The sequence below is a fragment of the Hibiscus syriacus genome, unplaced genomic scaffold (assembly GCF_006381635.1).
Source record: "Hibiscus syriacus cultivar Baekdansim isolate YM2019G1 unplaced genomic scaffold, ASM638163v2 tig00111095_pilon, whole genome shotgun sequence".
NCBI lineage: Eukaryota > Viridiplantae > Streptophyta > Magnoliopsida > Malvales > Malvaceae > Hibiscus > Hibiscus syriacus.
The window spans coordinates 230,103-256,786 of NW_024062980.1; the positions used below are offsets into that span (position 1 = coordinate 230,103).

A 26,684-nucleotide genomic window follows, 5' to 3' on the forward strand; every position below is an offset into this window, starting at 1 on the left:
CGGGGTCTCGGATTATTGCCTCATTATGGTGCATTTGGATAAGAGGGTTAGGTATATCCCTAAGCCCATTCAGTTTTATAATTTTTGGATGCTTCATCTAGTTTTCTTGAGGGTGGTGGAGGGTTCTTAAAGGCAACATGTGGAGGGTAGAGATCTTATAGACATTTTGTTCCTTCAGCTCAAACGGCTTAAGCAGCCCTTGAGGCAATTCAACCAGTCTAGGTATGGAAACATTTCTAGGAAAGTACATGATAAGTTGACTGAGTTGGAGGGGATTTAGTTGCTGAACATGAGCTCGGTTTCCTCAGATGTTATGCACTTGAAGGAGAGGGAGTTTTATGTTGAGTACTTGGTGCTTAGGACAGCTGAAGAGAGTTTGTATCGTAAAAAATCGAGGGTAACTTGGATCCAAGAAGGGGACTAGAATATCAATTTTTTTACACTATGGTGGTTGTGAAGCAACATTGGCTGCAGGTTCTATGTATTATGGCGAAAGACGATCGTACACTGGAGAACATTGATAAGATAACTGAAGAAGCTGTGGATTTATATAAGTCTCTTCTTGGGAGCTCTAATCTGGATGTTAAGGGTCACTTAGGGTTGTTGTTTAAGGGCTTTTTGCAAGACATTTTCTCTATTGATGTGAGGAATGTTATAAGTGGGCCTGTTTCCATATATGAGATTAAGGATTCCATGAGGGAGATTGATGGGGATAAAGCCCCTAACCCGGATGATTACACCTCTTGCTTCTTCAAGGAGGCGTGAAATTTTATGAGGGATGACTTGATTGATGTAGTGAGCTATTTTTTTTAGCTCTGGGTATATGCATCATGCATTTAATAGCACTACCTTGTTGTTAGTCCCAAAGGTTTTAAATCTTGCCTCAATAAGGGATTTTAGGCTTATATGGTGTTTTAGTGCAATTTATAAGTATATTACCCGAATCTTTATTGGGAAACTATCTCATTTTATGGGTGAGTTGGTGACTCCAAACCAAAGTACTTTTATTCGAGGGAGAAATATCATTGATAATACCTTGATTGCCCAAGACTTGGTGAGGGGCTATAACAGGGTGTCCTCTTCCCGTCGTTGTGCCTTGAAGGTCGATATCTAGAAGTCATTCGACTCTGTTGACTGAGGATTTTTGTTTGTAGTCCTTGAGGCTTTGGGGTCCCTCGGATCATCATTGGTTGGATTTGTAGTCGTGTGACTCAGCCTTAGTTTTCAGTTGTCTTAAATGAAGGTGTGTTTGGTTACAGTTTGACAAGGGGATCCCCTCTCCTATTGTTCGTTCGTGTTGTTCATGAACGTGCTCTCTCGTATGCTTGATGTTACGGTTACTTGTGGGTTGTTCAGGTTTCATCCTAAGTGTCATAGGGTGCACGTCACACATTTGTGCTTCGCGGATGACCTTTTAATTTTCTTCAAGGGTAGGTATGAAGATGTGATAGGAATTTGGGTAGTTTTGCAGAAGTTTTATAAGGTCTCTAGGCTTAAGTTCATTCATACCAAGAGTGAACTGTATACAACATGGATCTTTGGAGAGGAGTTTGAGGCTATTAAGGAAGACACGAGATTCAGAATTGAGAGGCTTTTGATAAGATATCTTGGGATTCCCTTGGTTACTAAGAAGCTCTCGGTGGTTGATTGCAGGCCTTTACTAGATAGAATCGAGGTTCTATTCATACATGTGTCACTCGGAATCTTCCATATGCGGGGAAGGCTCAGCTGATTCAAATGGTGATTTTTAGTATCCATAACTACTGTAGTAGACAGCTGATCATTCCTAAGTTCGTTTTTATGAGGCTAGAATGGCTTGGGTTAAGTGGTAGATAATCTGTAGTCCCAAGTCAAAGAGTGGTTGGGACCTAAAAATTTGATGACTTGGAACAATGCATGTTTGATGCTGCTCCTTAAGGCTATCCTGCAGGGGGAAGGGTCTATTTGGGTGGCTTGGATTCATGAGCATGTCATATGGGGTACTGATTTTTTCCAGTACAGGATGGTTCCAGTCATGGTTATGTTTGGAGGAGGATGCTTAAGCTTAGGGAAGCTGTTTTTGCCAGCCTTGTGATGGACTCAAAGTGACCTTGAGGAAGGTCTGGGATGCTATCAAGCTGAAAAGGGAGAAAGTGTCGTTGCATAGGCTGGTTTGGCATGTTTTCCACATTCCTATGCACTATATGGTTACTTGGATGGCTTTTCTTAATAGACTTTCAACGAAGGATAGACCACTTGCTTTTGGGATGCAGTTGGAGGGTTCTTGTTTGTTGTGTAGAATGGAACCTGAATCCAGGGACCACAAGTTGCTTCTTTTCCAGAGAGATCTGACTTGTTATTTTGAGATTTTGTGGCTTGCAAAGGGGGCCCTTGGTTGGCATTTGGAATTCCTTTGGGTTGTGAAGAAGTTGAAGGGTAAGTCCCTACTCACCATCCTTTTACAACTGGCTTGAAGCTCCTTCATTTATTTTGTTTGGAGGGAAAGGAACCGTAGGATGTTCCAGGAGAGGCAGGGACGGGCAGGATGTTTTGAGGAGTATGAAAGAGTTTGTTAGATATAGACTCCTTGGCAAATATGTGAATAGAGAAACTTGATTAATTTTAGTCTTTGTATCGAATAGGAGGTGGTATAGTTGATTAGGTGTCTTTGTAATTTTTTGTTCTGGAGGTGTTGTACTGGTGCAACTTTGCTGCTTTCGGATGAATACAAATTGCATTTATCCAAAAAAAAACAATTTGTTGTTCGTATTCGTTCATTAACAATTTAGTTTGCTTGTGTTCATTCATGTTCGTCTGTTAAAATGATAAACGAACACAAACGAACGAACATAAACGGACAAACTAATTAACATAAAATTAATTGGGTTTATTATTTAGAAGAGTTATTTTTCTTTCCAAATAATTTTAGGATTGATATTTTTTAATTGATTTGAGTATTTTTATTTGGATTTAAAATTAATTGGGTTTTAAAATATTAATAACTTTAAAATTAAAACTTATTTAATCTTAATATTTCAAATGGATCTGGAGATTGGACTAAATATAAACAAACAAACATAAATGAATGGTTTACCAACCTTTATATAACGGTAAAGGTACTATCCGAAACTGTTATTACACAACCACGATACCCACAACAACTATAATAACACCCACAATTGTCGTAATCACAAGAATCGCACTGCAGCCGAAAACACGACTAAAACCGCAATTTAAATCCCTAAAGTATCAGCACTATCAAATATCTGGTGCTCAATTGAGTGTTAAATATCCTCGCAGGCTCGCAGGCAAAAAAAAACAGCATAAGATATCGACTCAAATAAGCTAATGAGAGCAATGCAAACAATGTGGAATTGAAAAGGCTTATTTACATTATCTAGTGCTGATGTAAAGCATGAAAACACCGTGCATATTATTAGTTTTGATGTGCCTAAACAAACAGGGAAATGCAATGAGAAGACACAAATTTACAGTGTCATCATACACACAAACTGGCAACAGCTAGTAAGCTTACTATTAGCTGTTCAAAAAACAAACACTTTTCACCATCTTTAAGTAATATAAAATCGTATCACATCACTGGATTCGTGACACAGCATTTGATTACATGCTGTTGCTGACCCATGGTGCCATGAACCATGAGACTCATTCTCGTATAATATAGCAAAGCCGATTGCCGTGATATACATGGTAAAAGGAAGAGCAGAATTCTATACACTTGATGGAATGAGAATGCTGAGGAAAGAATACACCACTGAACACATCCATACATTTCCTATTCACCAAGATGGAGAATTTAAGTTATTGGAAGAAACAAACATTATGAATAAGTATCCGAACAGTTATGCCATTGCCTGTGCCTTTTCAAGAGTCTCTCCAATCATCGTCGTCGTCTTCATCTTCATCACTTCCAGCCAATGCCTATTTAAACATGTGGTTTATTAATTGCAAGGATGCATGCTCATAAAATGCAAAAATAAAAGGAGCAAAATAAAAGAGTCAGACAGACAGACAGAAAGACGAAGGCAAGCACAAACCTGGCGAATTGCATTGGCTTTCTCCAAAATTGCTGCTAATCTTAAGTTGGTTTTAGGACCCTGAATGCTGGTCGGGTAATCACAGCAGGCTTCAAGTTGAAGGACTAGAAAGCAAAATAACAACCCCAGTCAATCTACATGCAACTTCAACTTTAAGAAACTTCTTTTATCTTTCTTTACAAAAGGAACAAAATGAATGCTAATGGGGAATTGGATCAAACCTTGGTTCGTATCTGTTCCAGCAACGAGTCCCTTTCATCTACCTTTGGAATGACTGGAGGCTGCATCCGCTCAGTTACCTTCCTCAACTGCACCAAAATTGAAATTGTTACAAAAAAAAAAGGCAAATTGAAAAGGGAGGAAAGAAAGATGAACGAAAGAAAGGCTGTAACTACCTTGCTTTTGTCATGAGCAACAACAGCATCAATGAGAGGATTGCGAGGTCGAGGAAGCTTCACAGTTGGAATCCCATTCGAGTTTTCATCTTCAACTGGTGATTACAGCAAGCTTAATTGATGGCCATACTGCTACTCCCTCTGAAGTTGAAAGATCATGCTTCACGGTTGTATTTGACGACTCTGCAATTTCTACGTCTGCAGAGGTCAAACCGCTTAACAATGGCATCTGATATCTGCAAAGATTCTCCCTCTGAACCTACCAAACCTTGTTTAGGCTGCTCCTCTATCTTGGTTGGAAACTGTACTACTTGCTGAGGCTGCTCCTCTACGTTGTTGGAATTGTACTGCTTTACAGGAATATCATCCACAATCTGGGTTGGTATCTGCTCCTCTCTCTTAATTGGTGGGGGCACAGATATATCAGAAAGATACCACTGTTCTCCCCTAGAACGCTGCTCAGGGTGCTGACATGCCCCATCTTCCAAACCTATATCCAGTACAAATTGGTTTGGAGGATGAGTTATGTTTTCATGCGAAGATAGAGTAATATGTCTAGAAGTGGTATCAGTAGCTAGCATCAGCAGTGAGTAACTGGATTCTACCCTATCATCTTCCATAGCGATGGAATCATATCCAATGCTTCTATTAGACATTATGGGCAAAGGTGGGTTTGAGTTTTTTCCACCCAAACAGATATCATTGAATTGGTTATTAATGTTGCTATCAATTGTTGGTGGGTGTATGGAATAAGGATCAGGGGGGTGCATACAATCAGCAAACAATTGATTAGGCAAACAACCAGACCTCTCTTCACCATCCATTACAGGTAAAAACGGGTTTCTAGGCTGCTCATTCTCTTTCTCTGATGCTGATAATCCAAAATGAGCTTTCCTGTCAGTTCCAGATTGCGGTATTACTGGGAATGACCCTTGACCCTGTTCGACCAATTCTCTTTGTGAAGCTGGAGAAGCATGCTGAATTCTCCCTATCCTCCATTGCATTGGAGGAAGCGGGGGCAGTGGTGGCATTTCCTCCATGCTAACTTTAGTTGCCTCAGGGAGCATGTCGAAGGCAGGATGAATAGGAGCTGATGTGTATCTTTCTTGCTTATCTTGCCCTCCTGATAGTTGTAAATACTCTAAAGGTTTACTTGAAGAGCCTCCACTGGAATGTGTAAAGGAGGTTTGTATCTCGTTGGACAAGAGATTTGAGATATTCAAATTATCTTCAACTACATGCAGGCTGCCCATATCATGCTGATTTGTAGGGAAGTCTGAGGACTGCTTGAAAGAAATTTCTCTTTCTGATGAGTGATGAGTTGGTGAAGAAACCAGATCTGCTCTACTTTCCATCAGTTGACTCAAATATTTTGATTCTGACTCTTGATTGCTCAATTCTAGAGAAGCCGGTTTAGTGGTCAAATTAATGACATTCAAACTATTTTTGGTAGGTTCAATTGGAGACAAATTGTGAATATCTTCCAAATTGGAAGTGTTGTGAGAGACTGATTTGCATGAATTTGAAACTATATCTGCTGGATTTGTTTCTTGTGTCTCCAACTCTACAAGACATCCTTGAGAAATAACCTCATTAGGTTTCAATTCTTCCAGACATAGATCTGCATCACCGGAAAGAGACTCTTCCAAATACATTAAATCTCCAGCTTCCGAACAAATCGAATTTGAAGTCAGAAAAGTAGTATCATCAGCATCATTGAAATCTGCAGAACCACAAGCAGCAGCAGCAGCAGCAGAGACTACAATTTTTTCAGCATGAACATTTCCCGTAGCAAGATCATCTAAGCTCACATGATCCTTGATGTCCACACTATCAGAGCAATGAGATTGAAGATCACAAATGAGAGCATCTCCTTCCACTGCATCCACACTGCAGGTAAATTCGCTAGTTTCTTCTGCCTCTGGAGCATCAAACAGTTGATCAACATTTTGTTCCTTTTCATGAAATGAAGCCCCTACCTCCACTGGGTCAGCCACAAGTTCAGGATCATAGTGTAATATGTCTGAAAATTTCTGTTCATTAAAGCATCGAGACTCTAAATTGTCCGGCATCGGAATCATACATTCCAAGTTCTGGTCAGCTTCTAAGGTAACATCATTGGCCTCGGAAGCTATGTTTCCATCCATCATAACATCCAAACCTTCAGGTGGTATTGTAATACTCGAGTCTCTTTCTATTTCTGCCAAGGTTGAACAAGGGAGCTGCTCCTCTATTAGTGAAGTAATTGGATATCGTGAATCAATTATTTGGTTGACTGAACTTTCATCACAACTTTCTCTAGTACTCTCTGTTTTAAGAACTTCATCTAAAGGATGTTTTCCACCTCTCTTTTCAGGAGCAAGCTGTAAAGTGTTTGAAAAATATGGCAAAGGATCAGAAGAGATATTTGCATCACGGTTGTCCCGCTCACCCACTGGAAGGTTTTCTTCGGTAGAAAAAACAACCAAAGAAATATCCTGTTCCTCATAAGAACCATCACCAGTGACTTCCGAAGAACCTGTCAAATATTTTCCATCATCACTGTCTGACAAATCAGGATGAGTTTTAACAACATTAGGGGGCATTTCATGAAGTTGCTTTTCCTGAAAAGAAGCTTCCATTGAGTTGGCTTGATACAACAAAACACGTGTGGAATTAAAATCTTCATGACATGAACTAGAAGATACTTCTTCATGATCAGGAGGCACACATTCATTCGGTGATAAAACCTCATCAGAACCGGAACATTGCATCTCTGAATATGCAGGATGCTGGATGGATGATACCTCAACCTCTGGAACGAAGTTTTTAATAGAAGGGGACACTTCAGCTCCTACATCAACATCTGACACCATATCTTCAACCAGATTGTCCATAGTATCAGAGTAGGAAAAACTAGACCTTCCTTTCTTGAAGGAACTGTTTCCATCATCTGATTCAGAGGAGATCCCAACTAATTGAGAATCTGATGAATAGGCCTGGACATCAAGCTTTCCCTTATTTACATCAGAACCTGTTTGGCATTTTACAACATTTACAGAGCAACTGTCAATATTAGATCTACAATCATTGTCTGTATATATTTCAGAGTCCATGGTTGCAAGGGCATCCATGTAACTGTCAGCCTCACTGGCCATATCATCAGAATGGTCCCCATCTGTACCACAATCTTTTCTGCCTTCTGAATCTATTATTATTTCCTTTTTAACTGTTTCTTTATGATGCGGAAGGGGGGTTTATCTTTGAATTACATGTTGGTTCAGGCACGTTCATAATCTCTCTGTCAATGACTTCTCTATTCAACTCTTCCATGGAAGGTTTCAGGATCTGTACGGTAGGCAAAGAACTTGAGGTTACCTTTCCTAGTGAAGAATTTTTCACAGGACTAGCTGTACTAATTTCATGTATTTCAAGATCCAATTCACTAGTCTGATCCGACGTCAGCTTCATATGTTGTGGAAAACCAGTGGTCTTGTAAACAGCTTTATGCTCTGGGGAAGGAGTCTCCAAGAATTTCTCCATGTATGTTTTCCCAGATTTTGGGTCAACTGGAGATTCATTTAGCTGTCTTCTTTTTAATTTTACAAGACAGACAGGGTCATTGTATGCATTCTCAAGACGCTCCTCCAAAAAACAGCTGATGCATCTGCACAATCAGAACAGTTCAATGCCCAAAACCATATTAAAACATTTAACATGCATGCTTAATCAATATAGAAAGCTATAAGGAAGAGGTGCAGAATTGAAAAAACTCACTTAGCATGTGATGTCAGCGCAAATTGTGGAGTTGCTTCATTCCTCCAGCGTGATCCTTTTTTCTGCAAGAAATACAATATAAGAAACTGTATGGACACAGGCCAATATAGCATATAACGCACCCAGCCAAACACAAAAAAGGAAATTGAAAACCGATCACTAAAAAATGATGCACCAAAAAGTTGCCATGAGCTCTCAGCCCCTTTTACAAATAATCAACCGTGTAGAAGTCTTGTTTGTTTAGGAGCCTTTTATGATAAAAAAGGATAAGTCTTAGGAATCTTAGGATACTTCCTCATGTTTTTGGGTGTATTGCGTTTGTTCATGCTCATTCTCATCTTGGGGAAAAATTAGATTCACATGCTATTAAATACATGTTCATAGGGGTGGCAACGGGGCGGGGCGGGGACTGTTTTGCATTACCCATTCCGTCCCCAACATTTGCGGGTACGGTTTTGGGAATCCCCATTATATGTTTCGGGGATTTTTTTGTTCCCTTACAGATCCCTGCGAGTTTCGGTTAATCCTCATCCCCAAAAAATAAACAAACATTATTGAAATCAAAGCAACACCTAAAACTTGTAAGATATATCAAATTGTCTCAAATTGGTCTCTATCTATATTATGAAAGTTTCAAACGTTAATATTCATCTAACACCAATGTATATTACAATCTTAACCATTTTCTCTCAACAAATCAATGTATATTAAATGAGAAAATCTAAACTTCAATTTAGTTCCTTTGAGATGTAAGAGTGGCAACACGTAATCTCACAGATATTTTTCGGGGATCCCCACGGTTATTCATACGGGTACGGTTCGGTTATCCCCACGGTTTGGATATAGCAATCCCCGTCCCCATCCCCATTTGAGCTTCGAGGATAAAACTTCCCCCATCTCCATCCCTGTGGTGAAGATTTCGGTTATTCCCTATCCCCATTGATTCGGATCCCATGGTTCTCAATTTTCCCCACCCGATTGCCACCCCTACATATTCATGGGATACTTATCTATACAAAAAGTTTACAAATGCTATCACTCGCCTTCTAAAAAAATTATTAGTGCTAATGTTACTTTTGTTGAACATTATTCTTTTTTTCAGTCTATTTATCTTCAGGGGAGACTTTGATTGAAGAAGATAACACTAGGAATACTTATCTACATATTCATGGGATACTTATCTACACAAAAAGTTTACAAATGCTATCACCCGCCTTCTAAAAAAATTATTAGTGCTAATGTTACTTTTGTTGAACATTATTCTTTTTTTCAGTCTATTTATCTTCAGGGGAGACTTTGATTGAAGATAACACTAGGAATACATCTCTCCTTGATCCTAGTTATTTTTCTAAATGTACATCTTTACAGTTAACACGTATTCCTAAGTCTATTACTAAGCATATGTTCTATTCAATTGCAGGTTTATTCCGGGGAGAAGACATGAACTTCTCGACCAATACAGGTAAAATTTCCCATTTGTACTATTGCCTTCTCACCAGAAAATGTTTCAAAGCAGGTGCATTCACTTACTCATGCTCACTTACCCGAAATCACCTCCAAACCAAATGATGAGCCAGTTGAACCAGAAAATGAGAACTCAAACACCAAAGACTTATCTACTGCACTTAAGAAGGGAACAAGAACCTATACTAAACATCCAACATATCTTTCCATGTCCTGCCAAAAGTCATCTCAAACCATAAAACCTTTCTAACCAATCACCATAAAATACCCATACCAGAAAACCTGAGGCATTAGGTAACGAGACGTGGGAGGATGCTATGAAGGCAGAAATGGCAGCTATTGAGAAGAACATAACATAGGAAATAGTTGAACTACCAAGTGGGAAGTAACTAGTGAGATGTAAATGGGTGTTATCTATGAAATATAAGTCGGGTGACACAGTTGAAAGGTACAAAGCAAGGCTGGTGGCCAAAGGATACACGCAAACCTATAACATTAACCATCTTGAGTTATTAGCTCCCATAGCAAAATGAATACAGTAAAATTCTTGCCTTTGGCAGCTAATTTTGAGTGGGATCTACTACAGTTCGATGTCAAGAATGCATTCCTCCTTGCTGAACTTGAAGAGGAAATTTACATTGAAGTTCCTCCTGATTTTGAATCTAAGAAGTAAGAAGGTAATGGTGTGTACACTAAAGAAAGTTCTTTATGCGCTCAAACAATATCCACAAGCCTGGTTTGGGAGGTTTGTGAAGTCAATGATTTCACTGGGACATAAACAAAATTAAGGTGATCGTACCTTGTTCATTAAACACTAGAACTTTGTAAAGGTTACAACACTTCCAGTGTATGTGGATGACATCATAGTTACAGATAATGACATTGAAGGAATGAAGAACTTAAAAGGTCTTTTGAAGGATTTTAACATCAAAGAGTTAGGAAAGTTGAAATACATCCTAGGCATTGAGGTGGCACGTTTGAACCAAGGAATCTTCATCTCTCAGCAAAAATAAGTTCTTGGCATAGTGAAAGAAACAACGAAGATGGGTTGCAAACCAATTGAAACGCCAATTGAATTTAATCATGGGTTATGTGAAGCACTAAAAGAACTTATGGTAGATAAAGGGTCCTATCAAAGGTTGGTTGGAAAGTAAATATATGTGGCACACAATAGACCAGATATATCCTTTTTAGTAAGTGTAGTCAGTCAATTAGCGAAGTTAGAAATGGGCTAATTGGTTTTGTTGTATACTTGTTTTAGGTTGTGTTGTTTTTTAAGCTTCTTTGTTGTTTTGGCATGGCTTGGACTTTGTATCCGTTGTATTTTTTGCTGGAGTTTTTGTAGAAATCAGAATAATTCTCTGTATTTTCTTATTAATTCAATAGGACATATTGCATCTTTATATACAAATTATATCTCTAAATTAGGAAACTCTAAGTTAAGAAAGATATTAATCCTAGGAGATATGATCCCTTAAAATAAGGGATTGTAAAAAACAAAATATTCACAGAATCCTTTAACTGAAGGGATGGTAACAACTCATATATTTCTATAATTCCTACACTCCTCCTCAAGCTAGAGAATATACATTGTATAATCCCACCTTGAATAGAAATTTATTGAAAACAAGCTTTGGCAAAGCCTTAGTAAGAATGTCTGCAATCTGTAATTTTGAAGGAATGTATGAAAGGGTGGTTGTCTTTTTGTTGACTTGATCAACAATAAAATGCCTATCAATCTCAACATACTTTGTTTGGTTATGTTGAACTGGGTTCTTGGCAATCTGAATGACAGATTGATTATCACACAAAACTTCAAAGTGATCCTCCTGATTAGTGCCAAGTTCTTTAGTATTTAAGTAGCCAAATTTCTTCGCATATTCCCAATGCTAGTGCTCTAAATTCAGCTTCAGCACTATTTCTTGAAATGACAGATTGTTTCTTACTTCTCCAAGTTGTAAGGTTACCCCAAACAAAAGTGCAGTAGCCACTAGTTGATCTTCTTTCAGTGAGATCTCCGGCCCAACTAAAGTTTGTAAAAATCTTAACAGTTCTGTCTTGTGTCTTCTTAAACATTAAGCCATGTCTTGGAGTTTTCTTCAAGTACTTGAGAATTCTATTTGTTGCTGCCATATGCTCTTCAGTAGGATTAGTCATGTGTTGACTTATCACATTTACGGGAAAGGCTATATCTGGCCTTGTCAAGGATAAGTAAATTAGTTTCCCAACTAATCTTTGAAATTTCTCCTTGTCTACTAAAGACCTATCTTCTTTGTTTAATCTCAAGTTTGCCTCCATTGGTGTATCAATCGGCTTACAACCAAGAAAACTAGTTTCTTTGAGTAAATCAAGTACATACTTTCTTTGGTTGATCACAAGTCCTTTTGATCTTGCCACCTCCATTCGTAGGAAATACATTAGCTTTCCCAAGTCCTTGGTTTCGAATTCTCTATTTAACAACTTCTTCAAATTGTTATTCTCTTCCACATCATCTCCAGTAAGAATTATGTCATCCACGTACACAATTAGGATAGTTTTCTTATTTGTAGAAGTTACCTTGATGAAAAGAGTATGATCGGCGAGGGACTGCTTGTAGTCGTTTTTTAGAATGACTTTAGTGAACCTCTCGAACCAGACTTTGGGTGATTGTTTTAACCCGTATAGAGACTTTTTGAGCTTGCAAACCTTGTTGCTACCTTCAACAGACTTTAAACCAGGTGGCAATTTCATATAGGCTTCTTCCTCTAGCTTGCCATTAAGAAATGTGTTTTTACATCAAGTTGGTGTAATTGACAATCGCAATTTACAACCAAACTTAGGAGTACTCGAACAATGTTAAGCTTTGCCACAAGTGCAAAAGTTTCTGTGAAATCTATCTTATATGTTTGCATAAAGCCTCTGGCCACAAGTCTAGTTTTGTATCGTTGGATACTACCATTGGAGTTATACTTTATAGAAAAGATCCATTTACACTTCTCCTTGGAGTGGCCGGGCTTTTTGCAATGATCACACCAAGGTCTCCCCCGTTTGGAAGTGGGAGATGATTGATGGGTGAGTAGGCGGATCCTTCATGAGGGGAATATGGTTCATCAGGTAGCATTACACACCTTCGACTTTCTTCCTTGACAATAGAGAAAGGCTCTCGAAGGGAGGGCAGATGAGAAATAGCCAGGACCTTATCGTGAACCTCGTCCAGGTCCTTGTTGGAGAAATTGAAAAAGCCTTCAATGAGTGACAATTTGCTGGTAAAGGGTAGCATCTCTTGGATTTGCCAATCATGTTGTAAATACAAATCTAATTGCTGCCAAAGGGTGGTAAGGGTATTGTAATAGAGAGTGACAGGCATGGTTCCCTACTTAAGGGTGGCTGCCTGATCTTCAATATGATATAATTCAATAATGTTGTCAATGCTAGAGTAGGTTTCCCGGACTGCACTCCAGATTTCAGGGTCATGGTGTAGAAAAAAGTTTCTGCTTATACTAGGGGTCATGGAATTAAGGAGCCAAGTCATAACCTAACCATTGTCACGCATCAACTTAGCAAAAACAGTGTCAGTTGCAGTAGACTTTTTTATTTCACCGGTAATGTAGCCCAATCTTTCTCTGTCCAATAGAAAAATCTTAACCGATTAGGACCATTCAAGAAAGTTGTTGCCTTTTAGTTGATGGCAGTCAGACCAGATGAATATGATTGAGCATCAGAACCAGAAAGATTTTCTGGATTTGAAGTGATCTCCGGAGTAGGAGGAGATGTAGGAGAAGAATTCGCGGGCATGGTCTAGGTTAGAAAGAAACCGTAACCTAATCTGATACCATGTAAAAATCAGAGTAATTATCTATATTTTCTTATTAATTCAATAGGACATATTGCATATTTATATATACAAATTATATCTCTAAATTAGGAAACTCTAAGTTAGGAAAGATACTAATCCTAGGAGATATGATCCCTTAAAATAAGGATTGAAGAAAAATAGAATATTTACAGAATCCCTTAACTGAAGGGATGGTAACAATTCATATATTTCTATAATTCCTACAGTTTTAATAAATTTAAGGCAATCTTTTCCTCCTTCCAATGTTCATTGAGATACTTTCTTGTATTTCAAAGATACTTTCTCGTATTTCAATGGATATGAAGTGGGTTTTTAATGAGGCCTTCCGTTCTTATAAAAAAAGCAGTAAACAAGATACTAGAATACTTGAAAGACAACCAAGGAAAAGGAATTTTGTTCAAACATCAAATGAACTCAGGAATTACACTAGAAGCATAAGCGAAAGCATATTATGTAGGGTCTTTAGTAGACAAAAAGGAACATTTGGGTATCGTACAATCCTAGGTGGAAATCTTATAACCTGGAGGAGTAAGAAGCAGAATGTAGTAGCAAGATCAAGTGAGATAAATGGATTTTGGAGTATGTGTGTTACTCCAGGTAAAGATAATCCTAAATTACTTAAGAATAAGACAAAAAGTAGAGAAAAAATGGAGAGAGATAGTGACGTTGAGAGAGAAAAATTGAGAGGGAAATTTTCTTCAGAGAATGTTTGGACGGCGTTCGTTGATCATCTCAGTAAAAGAGTGTCTCGACGAGAGTTAAGGGAGTTGTTTTCATCTCACGGTCCGGTAGTCAGAGTGTTCATTCCCAGAGAAACAAGGAATCCGAAATACAAATCTTCACTTTTGCTTTTGTGCATTTTGGCAATGAGGAAAGTCTAAAAAGGGCGATAGCCAAACTGAATGGTTCGATGATTGATGGTTGGAGGATTCAGTGGGTACTGCAAGATACAAGGATGCTAGGGTGAGGTCAGTCGGGAAAACACTCTTTGATGATGCCTTCAAGGTCGAACACAGAAGATCTCTCAAGGTCCAAAGAGAAAGGTGTTTTAACAGGAGTGTAAGGGATACAAGATCTTACAAGGAGGCCTTACTGTCTGATAGATGAAGAGCAATGCATCGGACCATAGGGATCGGTCGATCGATGGTTTCAACAGGAGGAAAGGTATAAATAGTTGGGAAATGCATATTCCGTCTGAGAGCTCAGTTGGGTGAAGAGATCATTAACGGGGATCATCAAACATTTTTTGAGTTCGAATTAGTCCAGAAGGCCTTAGTTAATGAAGGTTTGATGTCCAGATCTCCAGATGGGGTTATGTCTGGAATCTTGTGTTATTACATTTAAGTCGACTGAAGAAATGATGGATGCATGGCTAGAGAAAAGGATGAGTTATTTTTATGGTTTGATAGGTTGGCACTTTATTGAACGATGATGGTGTTCCAATGGCTTTTTGCCTCGTAATCTGTTTGGGGTTCCATTGTTATGTTGGCAAAATTCCTTTTTGGAACGGGTAGCAGGAAAATGGGGATGGTGGAAGAGATTCATGAAGATACAGTTATCAGAGCAGACTTTCGATGGTGAAGATTTTGGTTAGGGTGGCCAGCTTATGACGTCCCTGAGGAGATAACTATTGGATCCTATGGAAGGTCGTTCAAAGTTAAGATTAAGCTGGGTTCGGTGCTTGAGTATTCTTAGTTCCTTTAACAAGTCGCCGGTGGGAGGTTCCGACGATAGACAATTTGGTGAGGAATTTTCTGGAGACAAGGTTGACAGTAGTCTGTCAGATAGCATGGAAAGTGCTGAACGTTCAGAAGAAAACAGCAGACAAAGGTAGATATTGGTTTGACCAAGGAGCTAACACGGGTTTGGTTGGAGTTGGTGAGGAAATTCAACTCCAACGTTTAACAAAGTTGGGAAGGCATAATTGTGTGATGACAGCGTGTCAGGATCTTGGGACTAACAATTTTGGTGAATACGCGGGTTTGGGATGCAGATTTTCAAATTTTTCGGCTGATGGGTCTGTAGCCCAATCATCAGATAATGGGCAACTTGGTTCTCCACCTCTAAAAATTATTCCAGCTGGGCCTGTTGTTAAGCTGGATAATTTGGGAGAATGGACCAGAAGCAGTTCTGGTTGAATCTGCAAAATCAGAGGAAGATAAAAATGGAGGTATGCCACTTTCTGGTTTGAGAAAGTGTTCTAGAGGATTGGAATCAAATTTAGAGGAAAAGCCGATTGACTACATTTTATGTTCTGGAAGTAAGATTTCCAGGGGAAGAACGCTTGATCGATCAACTCTCCATTGACTACAAAGAGTGAAACTGTTGGAAAAGAGAAGTATTAGCTTCAAAAGGGTCTACAAGAGATCCAGGGAGAGAAGACATTGGTTAGAGAAAGATGAAATTGTTGTTCCTCGAGAAGAGGAATCTCTAGAGAGGCAAAATGGGAAGATTTTGGATCCTAATCAGTTCTGCGGTCAGTGCAGTTGCAGAACCTAATTGGAAGGCTGTATGGGGTCTACTTTGGAGAGGCAGGTTGTTGACAAGTTTGGATAGTATGTGTGAAGGGTGGCACTTACAAGGAGATAGTTATTCTTTAACTCTAAGTCCTTTAATAGAAGAGCCAAAAGATTGTTGACCAGACTTGCATTGGATCAAGTTAGCATTGAAACAGTTTCTTCTTCAGATTTGTTGTTCTTTTGGAGGAAGCTCTAGCTACTTGGGAAATCAGTAATAGATTGGGTGTGTCTTTCAAGGGTGGGAAATCAGCTTTTTGGAGAAAATTATAAAGTTGGAGGAGGATTTGAGGCTGGTTTGATTTTCGGTGTTATTGGGTTTTCTAATACTTATTTGAATCATGATGAAATTTCAATTAGCCATTATACGTGGAACGTTAGGGGTTTGGAAGGAAGGAAAAACACAGAGCTGTTCAAAATCTAGTTTTAAAGAGACGTCCTATTCTTCTTCTATTGCAAGAAACTAAAGTGGAGAAGGTTCAGAGACAATTTTTAAGGAGAAGTGGTTTGAAATCTTCAAGGTTTTGCAGAATCTCCAGCAGTGGGTTCTTCTGGAGGGCTATTGAGTTGCTGGGATGAGTGCTCTTTTGAAGTTGACAACCTTATTATAAACAGAAGGTTTATTGCAGTCTTTGGAAAGTTTCGAACTTCACAGTTTAGGTGTGGTTTTATTAATGTTTATGGGCTAGTATTGAAGAAGAGAAAGCAAGCTTCTTTGAAGAGTTAGCTGTTTTATTTGTGGACTGAATATCCCTTTATGTGTGGGAGGTGATTTTAATGTGCATCTTTCGAAGAAGAGAAGGTGGGGAGAGCTCCAAACAGAAGTTCAATAAGGATTTTCAGCCAATTTCTGCAACATACAGGGTTAATTGATTACCTTTACACGGGGGGCAGATTCACTTGGTGTCAACCAGGATTACCCACCTATGTTAGACTGGACAAGTTCCTCGTGATGTCATTTCTAGAAGCATTTCCTGATGTTACACAATACTTGTGCCAAGGTCAGTGTCAGATCATAATGCTGTTTTCTGGAGAATGAGGGGGTCAGTTGGGGGAAGAAACCTTTCAAACTCTTTAATTATTGATGGAAGAGGACGGTTTCCAGAATTTAGTTGAGTTACTGTTAAAGAATGCAAGTCTGATCAGAGGAAAGCAGGAATTCTATCTATCCTGAAATCTACTAAACTGTCGATCAAACAATGGGGGGGAAGAGAGACCATTTTCCTTCTGTAGAGATTACAGATTTAGAAAAGAGAATTCACTTGGAAGAGGTAAACTTGCAGCAGAGGCAAGGTACATATGTTTGGGACAGAGGATCAGATTTGAACAATATGAGATCAGATTATGGAGGTTGTATAAGATTGAAGAACAGATATGGTTTCAAATCGAGAGCTAGATGGGTGGAAGAAGGGGACCGCAATACAAGATTTTTCATACTTGGCGTTGATTAGGAGAAAGATGAATTCCATGAATGCTTGAATGTCAATGGGAGATAACTCAAGATCCATTGTCATCAAAGCTTGTGTCAAAGACCATTTTTTTGGAATTTACAACTCTAGTTCTACTTTGGAAGTAGAAGATATGAAGATGAATTTTTCAAAAATTTCAGTGGAGCAAAGTAATATTCTGGAAAAGAATTCACGGAGGAAGAATATGGGAGACTCTACAATCGTGTGATAGCAACAAAGCTCCCGGCCCGGATGGTTTTAATATGGGCTTCTTCAAGAAATTTGGGTTGTTCTTAAGGTTGATATTCTGAAATTCTTTCATAACTTTTATTTAGGGAAGATTGGGAACATGGAGTAAATCATACTTTCATTACTCTTATCCCAAGGTGGCCAATATGGTGGATAGATGACTAGACCTATAAGCCTTGTAGGAGGTTTGTATAAGATCCTCTCAAAATGTCTTCGAGGAGATTAAGGAATTGCATTTCCGATGTAATAAGCCCTATGCAGTTTTCTTTCATTCCAGGTCGTCAAATTCTGGATTGTCTCTTATAGCCAATGAGGGGATGATTTTGGAGGAAAAAGGGACTCAAGGATGTGTGTTTAAAGTGGATTTTAGAAGGGCTTACGACACTGTGGATTGGTCTATCTTTTTAAGGTTATGGAGGAAAATGGGTTTGGCTCTAAATGGAGAAGTTGGATAAAACAATGTGTACTACTGCTTCTATTTCAGTTTTGATAAATGGGGTACCTTCTCAGGAATTTCCTATGGCAAGGGGTCTCGCCAGGGCTGTTCTCTTCGCCCTTGCTTTTTAACTTAGTTGGGGAACTCCTAAATGTTTTGCTCTTAAAGGCTGTCTCTGATGGATTGTTTTCTGGTCTGCATATTGGGAGGAATGAGACTGCTTTCAAATATCTCATCTGCAATTTGCAGACGACCTAATTATTTTCTGTGGGGCTTCGAAAATGGAGATTTCAAATGTTAAAAGGGTCTAAGAGTGTTTGAAGTTATGTTGGTCTGCACTTGAATCTTAAGAAAAGCAAGTTATTGGTGTTAATACGGCTACAGAGGAGGTGGAGGAGTGGGCGTCGTCTATTGGCTGTGCAGTGGGAAATTTCCTTCTGATTATCTAGGTGCCTCTTGGTGCAACACGGAATTCAACCTCTCTTTGGGATCCGGTTGTTTCAAAATTTAACAACAAACTAGCAGGTTGGAAAGCTGCCATTCCTTGGCAGGGAGATTAGTTTTGATTAAATCGGTTCTCTGTTCTCTTCCTACTTACTACTTGTCTATATTCAAAATTCCATCATCCGTAACTTCTAAACTCAACTCAATCATGTCTAAGTTCTTATGGGGAGGTGGAGCGGAGAAAATAAGATTCATTGGTTAGTTGGCTTAACGTGTGTAAGCCAAAGGAGGCTGGTGGTTAGGAGTGTTAAATATTAGCAATATGAACAGAGCACTATTGGGGAAATGGTCTTGGAGATTGCTAATGACAAGGAAGCTGTTTGGAGGAGAATGATCTGTTCAAAATACAATATTGATCCTTTTTCATTAATGTTCATAGCAAAATCCCAGCTCAAGCTTCTTGGATTTGGAGCTCGGTGGTGAATTCTTATTTTAAAGAAGACTCTTTTGGTATTTTCGCAAGCATGTTCAGACTAGGAGTTGGGAATGGTCATTTATTCAGTTTGGCAGGACAAATGGGCAATGGACTGCCCTCTTAAGGTTTTTTCTGAGGTGTTCGCAATCTCTACAAACCAGTTTGGAAACTGAATTGGCGAGTTCAGTTCTTTGGGATGGATCTGGAATATTCAGTTGAGGAGAGCTTAGCGATTGGGAATTTGAACAGTGGGCTAACCTGATGGCTATCATTTCTAATTTGTCTGTCTAAAGAGGCAATCGATGGTCTGATTTGGAAAGGAAACGGAATTGGTGTCTATTCTGCTAATTCATGTGTGAAGACTTGTTCTTTGGCTCAGAAGGAGGATTATGTTTGGAAGAAATTTGTGTGGAAAGGTCTGGTCACCAAGAGTCGAGGTATTCATGTGGCAGGTAGTTCTTCAAAACTGCCAGTGAGGTCTAAAATGGTTAAGAGAGGGGTTACGGGTATAACAGATCTTTCTTGTCCTTTATGTAATTTGGAGGTGAATCTTTTCTCACTTATTTTTCTCGTGTTCAGTTGTGTGGTCACTTTGGAACAAATTTGTGCAGTATTGGAGTCTTTCTGTGGTTTTTCATACAAATGCGCAGAAGTTCTTCAAGCTTGGGAAGATCTAAATCCTAGGTTGCTATTTGGAAGTTCATTGCCGTTGTTATTTGGATGTTTGGAAAGTAAGAAATGATATTGTTTTTGATAGAGGGAAGTTTGACCCTAATCTATTTCTTAGCAAGAGTACGACTTGCATCTTGGTTCTCAGCTAAGTTTGCAGATTGTTATTTCAATGGATTCTCTAATCGGGGACCTTCTCTTGGGGATTCTGCTTCCCTCTAACAAATCGATTGTTACTACAATCCTTGGTCCCCCCTCCTAAGGGCTTTGTAAAATTGAATGTGGGCAGCTACAAATTCTGATTGGAACAGCAGTGGAGTTGCGGGTATTCTAAGAGATGAGGAAGGTCTTATTCTAGGATCTTTTAAGGAGGCCGGGTCCAGGTCCACCTATTATGATGGAGCTAAGGGCTATTCAGAAGGGCTTAATTTTCTTTGATTCAGTGAAAGGAGGTATTAATGGTCGTTGTTGTTAGAATCAGACTGCAAATTGGCAGTGGATTGGGTTAAGAATGGAACTTTCTGCCCTCAGATTTTTGTCATTCTTGTAAGGAACATAATAATTAAGCTAAAAGAAGTTGAGGGTGTTATTAGTTGGGTTGCTAGGACAGCCATATTGAGGCTGATGGGTTGGCTAAATGCCATTGGCTAATTCCAGTGTATCTTAGGGGTATTTTATTTTGGGATTTTCAAATTGTTGTAAGAGGCTTATCTCTTGTTGTATCTTATGTATTTTCATTAATGAAGTTTAAGGCACTCTTTTCCTCCTTCCTCTGATGAAGGAACTCATTATAAGTTCCTTATTCAAGAAGGGGGTTTTTAATGAGGCCTACAATTCCTATCAAAAAAAAAAATTACTTAAGAATAAAGTGAGGACCTATGACGCTTTATTGTGATAATAAATCAGCTATCAATATTGATCACAATCCTGTTCAACATGTTCGAACAAAACATATGAAGTTAAAAGGCATTCCATTTAAAAACGCTTTCTCTCTTACGAAATTAAAGGAACAGGTCAAAATCATTACTAGGATGATTCTTCGCAATTTCCATACAAAGCACAAGTATTTTTCATTATGAGGTTAAAACTTTGGGTCATTCTAGAGACCTACCTCTCAGTTTCTGCAATAAATGGGACATAACTGCTAACTGCTAGAAAAACAGCCAAAATAGAAATTAAAGATCCCTTCCATGAAATGTTGTTTTGAATGTGGCACATGACCGAGAAATTCATTCTATTGACACTGTCAACGACTTATATGACCTCGTACTACTCTCTTCCAACCCCCCAAAAAAAGAAAAAATATGATCACATTTCTTGCTTTATTACTATTTTTTAATTTTTTTTTCGTACCTTCACTTTATGGGCATTCTTTTCCCTCTGACCTTCTATCGATTCAATTCCAGGGAAAGCTGATTCTGCTTTAAAGAATGATGGATCAGTGTAACGCTTTAAACATGCTCCAGCACCCACAACATCAAATCTGGAAGAAAATATTCGAATATTCATCACATGAATGAAAATTCCATTCAAAAAAGGTACCATACTTGATACCTAAGAGGAAATCTTACTGTCCAAAAGGAATAACCGTGGAGGGGCCCGACATTCCTCATAAGAATCCAGCACACAACGAGGTAAGTCTCCACGACTGATCAGATTATGTTCAGTTTGCAGATTAGGGTGCCAGTTAACACCTACAAAAGATAATACATTTATCAAACAGTTAGCAGATAGTGCCTTGTGCATCAAAAGTTCAATATTCTACTCCAGAACCAAGAAATAAATCATTAATCAAATGCCACGATCACTGTCTTATTCATTCCATTCTTGCATCAAACTGTGTTTATGGGAGCACAAAACATCTATGCGCACTATTTCATGATAATTGTAGTAGCAGAATGTCATGAAAAAAATACATCTTTGGGTTTTCCATTAGATAAACAAACCTTCCTTTTCCTCTAGATGGTGACAGCAAATGGAGAATGAAACTCGTAATAGTAATGCCCATAATATAAGAAACAGACACTCAACCCCATGAAACTAAGGTCATGTTTTTCAGAAATGTATAGATAGATATATTGCCAATAACGCAATCATAGACAAAAGATACGTAAACATAAGAAAACAATACATGCCAAAGTGCCCCTTTGCAACAAGAAATGACAACAAAAACCATGGCTAATAGTAAAATAGTAATAAAAAAACCTGTTAAGGACATTTATATAAATATAATAAAAACACCTGCATGGGTGAAGAATGAAGAATGATCGGTTTGTGATAAAAATGGCTTTTCAAAGGAAGGAAACTCCGCTTCAAGCTGTCGGACTCGAACCATTAGACCATGTCCCCTTGCAGCAGTTGACATTACCTCTTCATGCAAGTCATGGAATATCTCAGCAGCAAACCTTTAACAATCACGAGGAAAAGAAATTTAAAATCAGACAGGTGGAAAGCTAAAAAAGACTTCAAATTTGCTACCAAAGTTCTACAACTCAAATATAAATTTAGGGTAAATGTGGCACTCCCTAACTCGTACAATCGATCCAGGTCTACAGATAAATCCTCAAGATGCAATACTGCAACTTGTATCATGCAATGTTTCTTTAAATAAATAAAACTTGGTATACACTAATTAGAATAGAATTCTGAATTCCAACTGATGAATCAGTGATCGCCAGAGCACATGTACCACAAACCACAAAACATTGAACATACCAAGAAACTAAGGTGGCGTTTGGTTCGCTGGAATGTTTATGAGAGAATTGGAATCTGTGAAGGAATTGGAATCTGTAAGAATTGGAATCTGAATCTGAAACCTATTTGGTTGGCAGAAAATTGAATTGGAATCCAATTCCATATTATGTTTGGTTCACAGACATGTCAGATGAATTTGATTTCAGTAATGTAAAATGATAGAATTGCCCTTCTTATTTTTTTGCTTAATTTTAGTTTGTTTTATAACTTACATGTAGCAATATATTATAAAAATTTAAAAAATATTAAATTTTCATTTTATTGATTGATTATTCATTTCAATAAATTATAAAAATCATACTAATAAACATCATAAGTTAAAATCATCCCAATTAGGGATGGTCATGGGTCGGGTTTTTGGTCTACGACCAAAATAAAGTTTCACCAGACCCGACCCGACCCGAATATATGAATTAGAAACCCGACCCGAATATCACACTTAAAAAACCAAACTCGACCCGACCCGAACCCGAATATCACACTTAAAAAAACCCGACCCGACCCGAATATCACACTTAAAAAACCCGACCTACCCGAATATCACACTTAAAAAAACCTGACCCGACCCGACTATCAAACTTAAAAAAACCTGATCCGACCCGATCCCGAACATCCCACTTAAAAAACCCCGACCCGACCCGAACTCGAACCCGAACTATTTTTTAAAAAATACGACTCGATCCCGAATTTTTTTAAAAAAATCCAACCCGAATACCAAAAGATTAATGAGGATAGTATGATCAAATTTCACATTCCCTCCTCCAAAGGATTTCAATTTCATCATTTTATGGATGGAATTTACTTTTCCTCCTTTGATGGAATTAGATTTCAATTCCCCTTTGAAAACTTGAACCAAACATAGGAAAGTGGTGGAATTGGATTCCAATTCCCCCTAATTTCAATGGATTTCAGCGAACCAAACGCCACCTAAGCATATTGAAAAAAAAATGATGAGAGAATTAGGTAAGCAAATTCCAAGCACATCTAGGATTCAACTAGCTGAAATTAAATTCCAATTCAATATAATTGAGAAATCCTTTTAACAGATTCTGGTTATTTCTACCTGAACCTCAAAGCACAGAAATTTGGAATTAAAAAAAAAAACTGACCGACCAAGAGAATTTAACCAACTTGAAATTAAAAGCTAAGTAAAATATATACGATATGGTAAATAAAAAACTCAGCTTGCAAACAGAAACAAAAATGAAGAACGGGAATTCAGTTCTTTGACCTGTAAAGAACCTGGAAGGCAGACTGGAGAAAGGCATTTATAGAATCAGATCCAAAAAGTTCTGCTTTTTCATTTTCTTCACATTGGGTTGATTAATATATACTATAATTTATTAATATTTCATCCTTTCCTTCAATATTAATTTATTTTTGTACTTTATGGAATAAAATTTGCTTATTCACTGACCAGTCTTGAACTCCATCAGGAAGAATTACTGTTTGCAGAGACTGAATTCATGCAAAAAGGGGTAAATTTTCATCCCTACTTGTACATATATATATATATATATATATATGTGCACTAATTGACTCATAAACATTTGTATATAGCTGGTTTAGAGCAATAATAATTTGTTGATCCATCAAACACTACCTAGAAGGGGAAAAAACAATTACAATGGAATAATATTGAAGACATACAATGGCTTGCAACACTCTTAAGAGTCACATACAAAAAGATTTACTGATATCAACAAATAGTAAGAGGGAATTTGAAAATCTTGCAAAGATCAGACCAGATCTGAAAGAACACTCAAATCTATAAGTCGCATATATGCATATGTTTAAATCAAAATCCTCTCATTATTAACAATTGTAATGCCTGTGTATTTTCCACGAAGTTCAACTGCAAATGATAACATGTACCTGGAATCAGCCCCTAAACCAAAAAATTCAAAGCAAAAACTGAAGCTAAATCCGAAAAGAATCCCCCACCGCCCAACAAAATAAAAGAGAGAGAGAGAAACTGACTCGGCAAGGTCACCGAGCTGGCGCAAAACACCAACAAGGCCAGCCATGGCGACGCCTTCAAGTAAAGCCTCCGGATCATCCTTGTCGGAAGCTCTATATAGCTCCGGATCGACCAAGCTATACTCATTCCTTATCTGGTACCTCGTCAACGGCATTTCTTCTCCTCTGCAACGCCGAAAAGAACAAAGAAGGCTTGAATCTCTATGTCTATAGAAAAAATACTCAAAATTTCGATTGATCTTTGAGCATTCACTTTCAGTGATTTTATGTTCGCTGCACCTTGTTGGCTCTCTGAATTTGGAGACGAAAAAGGAGTTGGGCAGATTTAGGATTTCTTCTTTCACGACATGTGGGACATTTTTCGACTGAGAGAGGTTCTAATACAGCAATGGAGGGAAGATGGGGGTTCACGGCTGGCAAAGGACGGAGGCGCTCAGGCGGAATGGGTTTCTTCCTTCGAGACTTTCCTGATTAACTGAATTTTTCTAAGACGTGATGAGATAACTATTTGAAAAATAAATGGGTAACTACATTTAATATCTAAACTATACTTTTATTTTGTTTTGGCACTCAAAACTTTATTTTTTCTAGAATTATACCTAATATTTAGTTTAAGTTTCAATTTAATATAATAATATTAAAAAATTAACAGAATTATCGACATGGTATTTTTAATTTTTTTTCAATAATGACATGGTATAATCTTATGGTGACATTATCATCGTTGAATTTGTAAATAGGCCTACTGGACTGGTGTTGGGCCTGGTCTACTGAGGCTTGATGAGGTTTAGGCTTGTGTTTTGAGCAGGGTTGTAACCGAGCTAAGAGCGTAAAATGGTTAGGGATAATTTTTAGGATATGGCTAAGTTAATATTGGACTATTTATAAATGGTATATGGATTTTAATGGATGGTTTAAATTTGTTTTTAAGGTATTTGAGTTTATAATAAGTAGTCAAAATAGATAAAAGTTATATTATATTTAAAATAGGCTTAAAGTAAAAAAGTAAACTAGATTATGTTGTTTTTTGTTTAGGTACCTAAATTATTTTTGGTTAAAACTTGAACTAATTTATTTAATTATTTTAAGCCCTAATATTTTTTTAAGTTAGAAAATCATTTTTCAATCAAAAGATGTTGACATGTCACATAAAATTAGGTGTTTATTTTTTACCAAAAAATATTTTAGGGTTTAAAGCAAAAATATAGTATAGTTTAGGGTCTTATTTTGACCCAAAAAATAGTTTAGAACTTATTTCGATTACATGTAATAGTTTAAAAACTTATTCTGACCAAAAATAGTTTAGGTACTTAAAGCAATATATATATATATATATATAATTTAAGTATTTTTTAGTTTAAGCCTTTTATATATGGCTCACTACTACGTGATTAGATCACTTATGTTTGTGTTTGTTCACTTTTCCTCACTTATTTCACTTTTATTTTTATTTAATTAAAATGTGGTCATCACGAGTTAACTATCGTTAAATATTTTGTTATAATCACATATTTGGTCTCTTTTATTTATATATTCTCTCAATTTAGTCATACTTTTAATAAATTAAAATAAATTTAATCCTCCAACTGAATGATGTCATGTGTCACTAGTACCATATGTCGTGTCACATGTCACTGTTTGATTAGAAGACTAACTTTATTTTAATTTAATATATTTATTTTCCAACTGAATAAGTTAAAATAAATATATTAAATTAAAATAAATTAAAATAAAGTTAGTCTTTCAACCGAATGGTGGCATGTGACATAATTCGATTGGATGATTAAATTTATTTTAATTTATTAAAATTATGCCTAAATTGAGAGAATATATAAATTACAATTATCAAATGTGTGATTATACCAAAATACCATGTCACCTAGTTAACTGCAGTTAACATGTAATGACCAAATCTTAATTAAATAAAAACAAAAGTGATCATACATTAATTAAATAAAAACAAACGTGACATATATTATGTTTTTTTTTTAAATCAGTGAGAAAAAGTTGACAAAACACAAACATAAATTATCAATCATGTAGTTAACCGTTAATCTAATTAATAAGTAATTTTATTTACTACAAATACATATTTAATATTAAAACTAATTAATTAAGAAGATAAAATTATTTAAAAGATTCAAATAAAATTAAAAGTTTAAAAACTTAAAAGTCAAAAGTCAAATTAAACTACGAACGAAAATGAGTGTCTACATGAAGATTATC

At 37.3% G+C, this 26,684-nt stretch overlaps 1 pseudogene; it reads right to left on the reverse strand.

The window, feature by feature from the left end:
- Nucleotides 1-3,409: 3,409 nt before the first annotated feature.
- Nucleotides 3,410-24,920, reverse strand: LOC120152728 (annotated as a pseudogene).
- Between the last annotated feature and the right edge of the window lie 1,764 nt (nucleotides 24,921-26,684).